This window comes from Schistocerca piceifrons, chromosome 4, assembly GCF_021461385.2.
Source record: "Schistocerca piceifrons isolate TAMUIC-IGC-003096 chromosome 4, iqSchPice1.1, whole genome shotgun sequence".
In the NCBI taxonomy this organism is placed as follows: Eukaryota; Metazoa; Arthropoda; class Insecta; order Orthoptera; family Acrididae; genus Schistocerca; species Schistocerca piceifrons.
The window spans coordinates 658,402,092-658,416,916 of record NC_060141.1 but is presented as its reverse complement, the minus strand read 5'-3'; positions in this window follow the sequence as shown (position 1 = coordinate 658,416,916).

Below are 14,825 nucleotides of genomic sequence, written 5' to 3'. Positions count from 1 at the left end.
GCCTGATTGTCGGCAATAACAAGAATGAAATTGCTGTTTTTATGGATGTCTTACAATATGAATTAGAAATAACAACTGGCAGTCTTGACAATTTTTTTGGCATAAAAATAAAGCGATATGAAGATGGAGCAATAATGATAAGTCAAGAGAAATACACAGAAGAAATTCTGCAAAGATTTCGAATGGCAGAATGCAATACAATCTCAACGCCTATTGGACGTGAGGACAATAATCAAAACGAAGAAGTTTCGTCATCTGTACCCTACCGTGAAGCAATTGGTTGTCTCATGTACCTTTCAACAGTAACTCGTCCAGACATCACGTTTGCAGTCAATAAAGCTGCTCGAGCTATGGAGAAACCAACCACTGAAGACTGGACTAGAGTAAAGCGCATTTTCCGGTATTTGAAAGGGACCTTAAATTTTGGAATTGTATATAATAAAAAAGAAGAGTTAAAGATTTACGCTGATGCAGATTTCGCAGGTGATAACCGGACAAGGCGCTCAACAACTGGAATTCTTGCAAAGTACTCAGGTGGTGCAGTGTCATGGACAAGTCAGTTGCAGAAAGTAGTGGCCACATCCACAACCGAGGCGTAAAGAACTGCAGCTAGTGAAGGAGCGAAAGAGTTAGTTTGGTTACGTCGTCTGCTATCAGAATTAGTGGAAATGTCGGGGCAGCCTCCAGTTCTTTACATTGACAATGCTAGTGCATTGAAGTTGGCAGAAAATCCAGAATATCATCGACGTTCTAAACATATAGAAGTCCGACATTTCTATGTTCGTGAAAGATATCTGAACGTTGAGATTTTCTTGGAATACATTGATGGACACAACCAGTTGGCAGATATTTTGACGAAATCCCTAGAACGAGTTCGATTTAATTTTGTATGTTCAGAAATTGGCATGCAAGAGACAAAGCAATAATTTCATGATTTTTTCTTTCGGAGGAAGTGTTAAAAGAAAAGAAAAAATTCCTTAATGTCTATATTTATGTGCTGCTCCATGACTCTGCTGTCAATATCTTTATTCTTGGCTTGTGTGTAATTTCTCTTTTCTTCTTTCAGCAAATGTGTTTTTTTCGTATCCAGGGTGTCATTACAAAGCTAATAAAATGTTTTCTTGCCTTTAAAATAATATTTTTCATCACGTTGTAAACACCGCTGTTAAGGGATCTCATGCCAGCATGCAAAAAACGTGAGAATATACACACATTGCTAATGTTATCCGGTCATTTTCTGATGTATACACTGACTTATTGTTCCAGTTACACAGATGATGTGTTCCGCTGCATAGCATCTTTTTGCTAAAACCTCGTTTCGGTATAGAACCTTCAGGAAATAAAGGCGGTGTTACATCTCAGGTGATTCACCCTGCGTATGCGAGAAAGTACCTTGCACTGCACGTTATTACACTTACTATGTAGACCAACGGTAGTTAAATGTTTTTAACTACCGCCCACTTTTGTATCTTTGTTAGGAGAAAAATTTTGTTGGCCACCCATCGTTTCCATAGTAACGGTGATTTGCAAAGGAGGAAGTTAAATTGACTTTATAAAATTTATAAAGCAGAGTTACAACATCTTAAAGCATAGAATAAGAATTACTTACCAAGTTCTTTAGGCCAAAATTCTATGGAAACGTAATGAAAATATTTTTAAATTTACTACCGTGTGCAGCTCACAAAGAATGCTGGGATGCCCACTAATGGCCGGTAGGGAGCAGGCAGACTACCACTTGTTAAGACCATGAACACTACACAATAGTGATGTGGTGCAAGTGCAGTTTTAATGTTGGCTACAACGTATTTGAAGCTTTTGCGCACAGACAAAAAACATGATACTTTTTTGTGTAAGTTCAGGTCTCCAAAAATTGCTGTTAGAATACCTAGGGATGGAGGCTGGAGTGTAATCCGTCGGTGGCGCGATCAAAAGATGATGAAACTAGGTGTCCCAAGGCTATCGCCTGTTGTTGCGAAGCAGTGTCGTTTTTTCGATAGGAGAATACTCTTTAGAGAGGAGAAGTATCAGTCTAGCGACGAGACACCATCAGTACTGTCCCTTTCAAGAGGTGGCGGTGAAAACCTTATTGGGTGCCGGACGTGAGGTGTTTGAGAAAAGTAATGAGACTGACAGCACTGCGAGCCATCTGGCAACACTGGGATGTTCTACTTACGCAAACTGGTGTGTTCATCTCTGCCAGATCCTCAGTCCGAGTTTCAGCCTCTTACAGGCATTACTTCATTTTTGAGAGAGCCATCAGGGAAGTTGTGTTTTTGCTGCGTGTTAAGGAAATGGGATAGCATAACTTAGAGCAACGTTATGGCATTACGTTTTGTGTTAATGTTGGTGAACCTGCGATTGTAACTTTCGAAAAGTTGAAACAGGCCTATGGGGAACAACAAGAGCATGAAGTTTTCGCTGGCACAAATCAGTTTTGAAAGACCGAGATCTCGTTGAAGATGAACCTCGCTCAGGGTGACCCTCAGTTAAAAAAACCGACTAAAACGTCGAAAGTTTGCGTGCTCTTGTGTGATGGTTCCTCAAGACCAAATGTCAACCAAGTAATTAACTTTTCTTAACTGGATTTCACAGTCATGTAAAATTTTTTGAAAGACATCATGTTTACGCCAGTGACTGTAAAACTTTTTCTCAAGTGCAGTTGCACTTGATAATGGCCTAAGACCGAAATTGCAGTAGTGGAAATAAAAAGTTTAACAGTCACTGGCGTAAACGTGATGTCTTTCAAATAATATCAACCAAGTGTTTTACAAAGAAGTCCTTAAAATGAAGAGGGTGAATCGACTGAGATCCGACTTCACAAACAGATGGGTGTTACAAGACGACAACGCCCCATGTCACATGGCCACTTCCATCGCGGAATTTTTGTCCTCAAAAGGCACTCTTGTTCTTGTGGTTTGAGTCCTTGTGACGTTTCTCTTTTTCCTTAAAAGGACGTCGTCTTGGCTCTTTGGAGAACATTCGAAAGAATGTGTCATACATGTTAAAATCCTCTCAGCTGAAGCCTTCCAGCTTTGTTACCAAGACTGGAACAAAGACTCCACCGGTGGATGGCGGCTGAACGGAACTACTTTGGAGCGGACAAAATTTCTGTTTGGGAAATCAGTCTCATTACTTTCCTTACACACCTCGTACACCGCCACAGGTGAACCTATTAAATGACTTACGCACAGCGAACTGATCTTAGCTAGAAGCACGATTATTCTGGTTTAGTCATCTATTACCGACAGCTCTGTTGTGTATCGAGGCTGACTGAGCATCATTCTTACGATAATGAAAGCAAAGAGCGAGGAATGATGCGAAACAAGAGCATGTAGAAGTAACACAACAAAAATAGCACTTTGTGTGTACATCCAAAACATTTCTTGGCTTGTTTGCTCTAACTTGGCAGTGCCAAGTATTGAGTGGCACGTGAAAGAGTCAAGAGTCGGAGTTATCAAGAGAAACATTTCGAAATGAGTTCAGCGTGAGGAGTAACACTCGCCTGAAGGGAGACCGATCGAAGGTAAGAGGAAGAGCACAGTGGCAATGGGTGAGAAGGGAGGCAGGGTGGAAAAGGGAGGGGGGGTGAGCCCACGGGCTGGCCTGCTGGAATGGAGGGGTGGATTGGATTGTGAGCGACTCATTGCCGGGCAGCGCGCCGTTATAAATCTACGGCTGTGCGGGGGCTGCGGGTGGAGGGACTTCGATGTGACAGCGGGCCGCGCGACGCCGCTATTGTGAGCCCTGGGCGCCGGGCGGGGGCGGTGGGGGCGGACGCCGGCTAGGAGTGGTGGGCCGGGGGCAGCGCAATCACGGACAATCCAGCGGCGGGGGGCACCCACGGCCAGCGAGCGGCGACAGCTTGCCCCTGCTCTTTCTCTTGGCGGCCAGCCGACGTTCTGCAGGCGCAATCGTTTACTCCTGAGCAACAGCTCTACTTGCAAAGCGTGGTTGTCCTCGCCTTCACTCAGGGATATGTGACAAGTCGTTTGCTACCCACGACATACATAACCTGTTGCACTCCAAGGGCATGTATCTCATTTCATATTATGAACGGGACAGTGAGCTTTTCTACCGATAAACTTTGAATGTTAAAGACTTGGCACAACCGTCCATTTACTGTGTGCAAAGGAACACGGTATTCTTTTCGGCGATATAATTTCGAGAAATCATACGCAGCGCATGTGTATGTAACTGGCTGCCCTATGGTGTGAACTAATCTTGCAGTTTTGCATGTATAGTATAAAGGTGGGAAATTTTGAGATTAAAAAACATACAACATGAACAACAAAATACTGCGCTTTAAATGAACACCTTACAGATGACATACAACTTCTTCAAAAGCTTTGTAGCTCTTTTCTGTATCCGTCTTTGTTTTAGCGATTGTAATCCTGACGGGATTTGAATTTTTGAGCTTCTAGCCAAGTTTATGCATTACTTGTGCTCTTTGTTATCTCTTTGATTGTCTGTATACAATAATGGTGTGCTCACTGGCGTTGCTAGTGTGTTAGTCGTCCGGATGTGGCTTTCATGAAGATATACGGACCGTGCACACGAATGACCATACTGTGACGATGATAGCACTAAGGACTACATATGCTGTTCTTTTAATATTTTAGACTATTTTATCAGCTGACGTTTGTGTGGATGTACATCTCTGGAAAATACGGTTGGAACGGAAGTAACCAGGTAATTTCACTGTTCTGGTGTATATTTTACCTTGATATCTTTTAGAGGTTCTTGTATATTGACCCCCCTAAATGCATGAAATAACGTTTTTTACGCTATAAACAGGTGTTTGAACCAACATTTTAACACTATCACAATATGGACCTCTGATCTATTATGCATAAAATGGAAGAACTTTGCATTAGAGAAGGTAAACTTTCTTGCCGGTATCACCAATAATAGGTAGCACATTGTAATGTAATCAGAAAAATTATTTTAAGAAAGAATGTAATTGTTACATCAGCGACACCTTTCGCTACAGTTACTGACGTCTTTCTTTTGTTTGTCACCGTCTGCCAGTCTTGTGGAGCCCTGGCCATAATTATGTGCTCTGTCGTGACTGACATAAAGACAGATGTATGTAGTGAAATTCTGTGTATATAGCTGTTTTAATTTTGACAAACTGATGCATCAGTCTTGTAGTATGTTACGTACCTGCCAATTTATGAGCAGGAGCACTTGTGTTGATATTTTAATAAATATGCATTAACCAATCCGTCGAGGCATGTTGTACTACCTTTTTTTTGTTTACATTGTACCTAGTACTGTATATTACAATTTTTATACACTCATCGCCGGCCGGAGTGGCCGAGCGGTTTTAGGCGCTACAGTCTGGAACCGCGGGACTGCTACGGTCGCAATTTCGAATCCTGCCTCGGTCACGGATGTGTGTGATGTCCTTAGGTTAGTTAGGTTTAAGTAGTTCTAAGTTCTAGGGGACTGATGACCTCAGAAGTTGAGTCCCATAGTGCTCAGAGCCCTTTGAACCATTTTTTTTAATACTCATCAAAATACGTTTTGCATCACCTCGGCTCCGAGAGTTCCGGAACCTGTACAGAAAATTGGAATAGAGATCAACATAAACATTATTTCTGCCTTTTTATTCTTTATGAAAACCACACATTGCATGTTGTGCAACCATAAAGCGAGAACTTCAGAGGTGATGGTCCAGATTGCTGCACACACTGGTACTTCTAATACACAGAAGCATGTCCTCTTGCATTGATGAATGCCTGTATTCGTCGTGGCATACTATCCACAACTTCATCAAGGCACTGTTGGTCCAGATTGTCCCACTCCTCAACGGCGATTCGGCGTAGATCCCTCAGAGTGGTTGGTGGGTCACGTCGTCCACAAGCAGCCCTTTTCAAACAATCCCAGGCAAGTTCAATAAGGTTCATGTCTGGAAAACATGGAAGCAACTTTAGTTGAGTGACGTCGTTCTTCTAAAGGAAGTCATTCACAAGATGTGCCCGATAGGGGCGCGAATTTTCGTCCATGAAGACGAATGCCTCGCCAATATGCTGGCGGTATGGTTGCACTATCGGTCGGAGGATGGCGTTAACGTATCGTACAGCCGTTATGGTACCTTCCATGACCACCAGCGGTGTACGTCGGCACCACACAATGCCACTCCAAAGCAGAAGGGAACCTCCAATTTGCTGGACTCGATGGACAGTGTGTCTAAGGCTTTCACCCTTCCGGGTAGTCTCCAAACAAGTCTCCGTCGATTGTCTGATTGGAGGCATATGCGACACTCATCGGTGAAGAGAACGTGATGCCAATCCTGAGCGGTCCATTCGGAGTGTTGTTGGGGCCATCTGTACCGTGCTACATGGTGTCGTGTTTGCAAAGTTGGACCTCGCCATGGACGTCGGTGATGAAGTTGCGCATCATGCAGCCTATTGCGCACAGTTTGAGTCGTAACACGACGTCCTGTGGCTGCATGAAAAGCATTATTTAACATGGTGGCGTTGCTGTCGGGGTTCCGAGCCATAATCCGTAGGTAGCGGCCATCCACTGTAGTAGTAGCCTTCGGGCGGCCTGAGCGTGGCATGTCATCGACAGTTTCTGTGCCTCTGTATCTCCTCCGTGTCCGAACAACATCGCTTCGGTTCACTTCGAGGAGCCTGGACACTTCCCTTGTTGAGAGCCCTTCGTGGCACAAAGTAACAATGCGGACGTAATCAAACCGCGGAATTGACCGTCTATGTATGGTTGAATTACAGACAACACGAGCCATGTACCTCCTTCCTGGTGGGGTGACTGGAACTGATCGGCTGTCGGACCCCCTCCGTCTAGTAGTCGCTGCTCATGCATGGTTGTTTACATGTTTGGGCGGGTTTAGTGACGTCTCTGAACAGTCAAAGGGACTCTGTCTGTGATACAGTATCCACAGTCAACGTCTATCTTCAGAAGTTTTGAGAACTGAGGTGAGGCAAAACTTTTTCTGATGTGAGTATATGTTCATACTACATAAATGGTTTCCAGATCTGAAGATGGTAACACTGATTACCGGAATCGGTTATCGAAAATAAATATTATTATTAGCGATCTTAGCAAAGGAGCTTATCCTCTATAATGTATTATCACTTATCGCCCCTTGCACCTCGAAATGAGTAAACTAAACGAAGAACTTCGTCTTTATCCAACACGATTCCACATTTCAGTAATTCAGAGCAGAAAGTGGCGAACATCTTTAAGCCGCTCAAAGTCCATGCCGCATTTAAAAGCTCCAACACTCCGCGATGAGATACAAGAAAAAATATAAAACAGGAAGTTGGTAAGTAACAACTGTAATGCAAATGACACCAATCAGACTGCGAAGTGCTCCAGTCTGAAGTGCAAGAAAGACAGGGATGCATTTAGGTATAATCATTTCGAAAGTCTGCGCATCTGTGAAACTGACCAACCTTCGTCGAAAACGTCACAGTTTTGCACATACAGGATAAAGGTAGGGTAGGGTAGCTAGCGTAAAAGTTGGAGATTACGGTACAATAAATGGATAGGATATGCAAGTAAAGTGTTGTAATTTTTATGAATGTGTTATAATATCAAAGTCTGAGATTATCGAGTTTAATATAAACATAATGTTCGTATTCACAGTGAGCGAAGACTGTCTCACTCGAAGGCCCCTCCGTTGTTGCATGCATTACCTTTGATTACTGGCGAGACTGTCTTTGGTTTCTTGATTATGGACACGAAATGCACAGTCACACTGTGATTGTATCGAACTGTGTATATCCTTCAGAAATACCAATCGTGCACGCGAATAGCTGTTGCCGTGACACTGTCTGTATTCACGGGACTCACACGCCAATTCATTACAGTTTGTTTTACCGACTGAACGAATAATGTTGAACCACATTTTAGGAAGATACGGTTACAAAGGAGGTGAACGCTACTGTTTATCACTTTTATACGAGTCTGGCCGAATAGTTCTGTTGGTGAAGGCTTACAATTTGAAAATCGTCAGTTTTAGCGCTATTGCATAGCGGAACGTTACTGAGCGCACACTTCAACTTTCTGTCGTATTTTGACAGTATGCATGACTCGAAAACTGGTCCCATGACCTTCTAGTTTGTCAGTATGGTCTGCCTGTGTACGAGACAGTTCACAATACAGGTATAAGTGTCGTAAGGTACTGGTGGCTGGGAGAGCCCTAGGGCTTGTTGTGCTGCTTAACTTCGTAGAAAGTGGCACCGTTCAATACGGTGTAGGAGGATTGTGTGTTATGTGTACTCTATTTGATCAGACACCCCAAAAAAGCTACGTTTTTCATATTAGGTGCATTGTGCTGCCACCTGCTGCCAGGTACTCCGTATCAGCGACCTTATTAGTGATTAGACATCGTGAGAGAGCACTATGGGTCGCTCGGCGGAACTCACGGACTTCGAACATGTCCAGGTGATTGGATGTCACTTGTGTCATACGTCTGTACGCGAGAGATACACACTGCTAAACATCACTAAGTCCACTGTTTCCTTTGTGATAGTGAACTGGAAACGTGAAGGGGGTCGTACAGCACAAAAGCGTACAGGTCGACCTCTTCTGTTGATAGACACAGAGAGTCGACAGTTGAAGAGGGTCGTAATGTGTAATAGGCAGACATCTATCCAGACCATCACACAGGAATTCCAAACTGCCTCAGGATGAATTGCAAGTTGTGACGTCTCTTCCCTCCTTCTGCACTCGTCGGTAGTAGACGCGACTCGTAATCATGTTCGTCCCCGTCAGTATAGAGTCGAACAGCACCTGTAACTCTCGTAAAACACAGCTCCTCGCGTAGTCAAGAAATATTCTATTGTTCGTCCGTATCAGTCTTATCAGTCTGTGTTAACTGATCAATTATTTATCTTTTATCTTTTGCCCGTTAAGTTTCGTTGAGCATTGAAATGCTTCTTAATTCTATCATTACAGTCGTTTTTCACATCATCCTTACCGTGGATTAATAATTCATGTTCTTAATTCGTTTGCTATGCTGTTGCCACGCCAAATTATTAACAATGGTCCAACGTAACTCCAGAGATTACTTATGTTGAAGTAACGTCCTTGTAACATGCCGTAATGCTGATTTTTATATTATTCACCTTTCACTGTATGTTATTCCTGTCTTCACACAGTCACTTAAAATGTTTAAAAGGCTCAATCGCTAGCTTGAACATACGTAATACACTACTGGCCATTAAAATTGCTACACCAAGAAGAAATGCAGATGATAAACCGATACTCATTGGACACATATATATTATACTAGAACTGACATGTGATTTCATTTTCACGCAGTTTTGGTGCACAGATCCTGAGAAATCAGTACCAAGTACAACCACTTCTGGCCGTAATAACGGCCTTGATACGCCTGGGCGTTGAGTCAAACAGAGCTTGGATGGCGTGTACAGGTACAGCTGCCCATGCAGCTTCAACACGATACCACTGTTCACCAAGAGTAGTGACTGGCGTATTGTGACGAGCAAGTTGCTCGGCCATACGCAGTCAGATAAGAGTTTACATTTTACATCCACATTTGGGACGCGTTATATATGCCATCATAAATCAGGGAAACTTCAAAGAATAAACGTCCTAACCCAAGCTGGACAAACATTCGCGAACGCCACTTAGACATAAATTCAGATGCTAACCAAGCCTGCGGGTTGCGCTGTCGTATTTTACCACCAGCGACACTTGTGCAATGTCCTCAACACATTGCAAGCGTCAGTCTTGGCCGGAACAGTGTTCTGTGAAGTTGTGAGTGCATTGCATCGGGTCTAGGTAAATGCGAATGTGGGCCAATTGTTGGTGCTTTTGTGGTGGATGCTTCCGTAACCAAGGTAGCCGACGTGTTTATTTTTCAACATACACCGTATCAGAGACGTACACTGCACGCAACGAAAGCGGAAAAACTTCATTCGCTACCTCAAAAAGCAGACGAAAACGTGTGTTGAGCGGTCGTGAAGAGGATTGTGGCGACAGCTGGAAAAGTCACTGCAGAACTGAAAGTCGCATTCTGCGATCTCTGTCAGCACCAAAACAACACGAAGTGAGCTTCATAAACAAAGAATCGCAGAGCGAGCTGGAATTCAAAGATGCTCATTAGTGACTCAAATGCCCGTAACAGGAAAACGTAGTCCCGAAGCCATAAAATCTGGACTATGTTGCAATGGAGCGATGTCATTTGGTCTGGTGAGGTTTTTTTTTTCACACCGTTTCCAAGTTCTGATCGAATTTACGATCTAAGAGTGAATATTGCGTGGGTTCCGGGATGTAATGGGCAGTCATATCGTGGTATTCCTTGAGCTCCAGAGATACTCTGCTAGGTCACAGAAGTGGCAAGAATTATCTGAGTACATTAGATGATGGCAGTGGTTTCCAAACTTTTTTAGAACACTGAGTGCCATCTGACATTAGCAAGTACAGCCACCTCCCCCTGCGGTGGCGTGGTTCCTTCCAACCCCTTTACGACGAACCTGCACCTACCTCTGAACATTGTCTCAGCACATCATCAGTATTGAAGCCAAGCGAAACCTACTGTACTTCGACGTGAACCAGGCTGCAATTAAAGTCACTTTTCTACGTTTCGGGAGAAAGTTTTCACACGAAATGAAAGGTTGGAAGTGTTGTCCTTAATTAACATATTCTGAAACTTAGGTGAACAAGTATCACTGCCAAGCCTGTGCTAGTCTTAACACAGTCACTCACAATACCTTTCACTCACGTTGGCAAGTTTATGGTGTTGCATTTCCCGAAAACGTAATAACTACAAAAATACGGATTGTTTTGATTGAGAATGCTCGTCAAATATTAAATCTGTCGGTACCTAAAGCAGTCACAGTTTTTAGCCACCGACCTGCTCAATACGCCACTCGGAATTTATGTCTTTTCTCTTCACAAAATTCACTTAAAAATTCCGAAATTTCTACACAACCATCGGAATAATTATGCCGTCACTTGACAACACTTTTGATGTATGAAACACTGCTAGATTGGGTAACTTATCATTTCCATCGGAACTACTACTACTACTACTGTTTCATGGCTAGGCTCCGACTCCTCTCTAGAACACTCTCAATCTTCTCTACCAGCAGAGAAAGGCGCGCGAAAAATATTGCTTTACCATTGGTCAGTTTACTCAACAGCCAATAGCAAAACAATCTCCCAGGTCAGTCCGCGCTTTTCATCAATAACCAATCGTAAAATAGTAAACCTAATGACTGCACTTTTTACCGACGTAATTATCTGATGTGCTGAAGTTTTGTTTTTTCATAAAGTTATTTAGTTTTGCTAGTTATACCTGAATTAACTGTCCCTTTACTATAAACTTACTTTACAAATCTATTCTACAAAAGTCCCCTTTGTCCACATCCATACTTCTTCGAAATGTTCCCACACTAAATCCCACTACATAACTCGTTAAACAATTATCTTCATACTAACCTTAAACCACACTCACGCATTATTCATACTGCTAAAACACATTTATAACATTTTATATACACAGAAAGACATAATAACACTTTATGAAAATACTAGAACAGTTTATGAAAAACATTCTATTACTTCAGTGCACTCTAGTGGGCACAATCGAAACTAAATCACAGTCCCCTATCCAATACTATCCTCTATCGGTTGACACATAAACTACGTGCGCGTCCAGTCTCGTGTCACCATCTGTCACTATCCAGCTCTGAGACACATCTCCCACTTAACCGCCTCCAAGGCAGGATCGGTATACAGCGCTACTCCTTCACCCCCCGCTCCCTCTATGCCATCTCTCCCCCCCACCCCCACCTCCTCCATATTATCACCATTTTTCGCACGCAACTAAACTGTGGAATGAAAGATTTTTCTTCGACCACTTTTATTTTTAAAATGATGAAAGATCTGAAAGATGAATTATATTTAGTGCATATGTGTGCGTTAGAATACATGATGAAGCAATTTACAGTGCATCGCTAGAGCTACCGACAGTTCCCTCTCAGTCCTCAAAGCTGACTATCGACAGTGAGGGTAGACACTTTCTACAAAACGTACTTGCCATGCATCACTCCTCCACATTGCGGCAGTTCCTTGACCTGCACACTGCAATCACTTTTAGAGTAAAAAAAGTTGAGATGTGTACTCTATACTTACTGTTTGCGAATCACTTGATTGCTGGACCCCTGACTTCTGAACTGGCACGAATTGGACAAATGTAGGCTGTTGAGGCTTTGTGTGTAACCAGTCTAACAATAATAATAAAAATAATACTGTGTACAGCCTTACGAAATTATTCTGTCTAGTGTTGCCAATTAATTAATTGCCTTTTTCAAAGGGAGTAACGAAGCAATTTCTGGACGCCTGCAGGTACTGTCTACAACTTGGAGAAGACATTTTCCTGAGATATTCAGTATTTGTTACGTATATGTCTCACTTATATCGTCAGTAATGTAAAGGGCAAAGAACAGCATATGTGTGTACTGGATGGACTATGTGAGGCACCTCTAACCTCCACCGGATTAATTTATCTTATTGAGAAAAAGTAATTGTTGATAACTTATACAAACAATACCAGATTCTTACTAAATTCTCATAATAGTAATTATCTTTTGAAATTAATTTAGTTTCGTAACTGAAACAGAATCGAGTCGTTTAGTTTCTACCCCTCGGAAAATTTCATTTTACCCGAACGACTGCCCTATGATACTGTGTTGCAAGACGGCAGGACTTCTGTTCACATGGCTTGCATCGTACAGGACTGGTTTTGTGAGCACCAGGATCAATTGTCGCATCTTGCCTGGCAACCATAGCCACCAGATCTCAACATATTGACCCTTTGTGGTCTATGCTGCAGAGATGGTTATGTTATCGCTATCCACCTCCACCGTAGAACCTGAACTTGCCACCATTTTGCGAGATGAATGGTATAAAATTCCATTAAACACCATACTGGACCTATTTTTACCCAATGCGATACGATATGAGCGCCACTACACCGAATGAGGCATGGTAATAGGTTGTGTTTTTGTACTTTCTATATTTTTGTCATCCCTCTGTGTGTAGAATACGATGAAACTGCTATATAAAGTAGTTCACCTGACATAAAATTAAAAAGTAAAACGATTGTGTGTTGTCGGATAAAGATTTATGTTTGAACTTACGGAATGTTGAACATGTGCGAAATGATGCGTCCGCCTAGCATAGCACAAGTGACATCCGTAGGGATAATATTACCCTGAATAGCAACAAGTGACTCACAGACATGTGCCATGGAGTTACCAATAGCATTTATGAAAATTACAAATGTATGCTCGAGAAAGAAGAATTATAAACAAAACTCAGAAGACCATTTCGAACTTACTGTGTGGTATTCACAATAAGAGATTAGAATAAACACGCTAGGCATAAAATTTTGTTGTTGTTGAAGGTATTTGTCCATTTCGCGAAATGACGCGAGAAAAGTATGGACACTAAGATCGGCGCTAAAGCACCCACAGATCCTCGTGGGAACACATGAAATTCATGGATATACCTCCAGATAGCCAACATGAACTCCGTTGTATCTGAAAACACTCCTGCCTCTGGTGCTTAATGTAACGGCATCCACTTTCTCTTCAAAGCCGATTAGGTCTTCTGTTGCCTTGTGAGATAATCAGGACTCACTTCTGACAAGAATCTATTTCTACTGAGGAATCCGTTGCGCATTGCAGAAATGAAAGAGTGACGTGGGAAAATTTTGCCATTTATGAAGCTTCTCGATTTGTGTAGTAGCTTATTGTTTATAGCGACCGTGCCTGAGTGGGTTTCGCTATTCGTATTAGCGTTATACTTATGCTGGCTCACGAAATAATTGGCATTTGCATACTTCCAAGTGTGATGGCACCTCCAGTGCTCTCTCGTGTTTGATAGTCTCGGCACATCGTTTTGGTGCATCTGACACACACACACACACACACACACACACACACACACACACACACACACACATACACGGAGAGTGAGAGAGAGAGAGAGAGAGAGAGAGTCAGAGACAGAGACAGAGACAGAGATAGAGAGAAAGGGAGAGGGAGAGAGAACTACAGACACAAAATTAATAATTCACATAATCATAACGATGCCGTCTGAGCGTAGGGCATGATGGTTTCCACTTCTGATGGCAGCAACGTGAGAAGAGCATAGCTTTATAGCTGTTCCAAGGTTCAGTTGACTGTCAGAAGTGGACGGCCAAGTTTGCGAGCTGCTCTGTATTCATGGATCGGCCATCCCAGGCGGCGGAGTGGTTTCGACGGTCAGCGGTGGCAGATGAACCCCTTGGTGCAGGGGGGCGGGGCGAGAGAGATGGAGAGAAGGAGGGGGAAGAGTGTTGGGCGAGCTGCGACATTCAGAGACACACGAAAACCTTCATATTTACCTAGAAAATCTTTTCTCCGTGAGGCAAGGCTGAATTACATTTATTTTACTTACTGTCTCTTTGTTTTTGTCGTCTTTATATAGAGTGGTCACAAACAGTGTCGGAGTCTTGTAAGGATGTTGTAGGGTAAGTAGTACTGAGACATAATGGTGCAGAAAATCATTCTATACATTGCACTGTTTCCGAGTTAATTAGAATTAAAGTTAACCAACAACGACGTTGCACTCACAAATCCAAGCTCATCGCCAGATACAATTGTATCAGCTGTTCTCATAATGTAGATAATAGCGCACGAGACTGCTCAGCCTTTTGCTCTGGTTCGATCCTTACTAGCGTCCCATGTTCCATATTTGTATCGCTCTCTTGCTCGGTTTTAGAAAACCAAACAAGGAACACGTCTGACAACACCGTCTCTGGTTCAGTTTTAAACTGG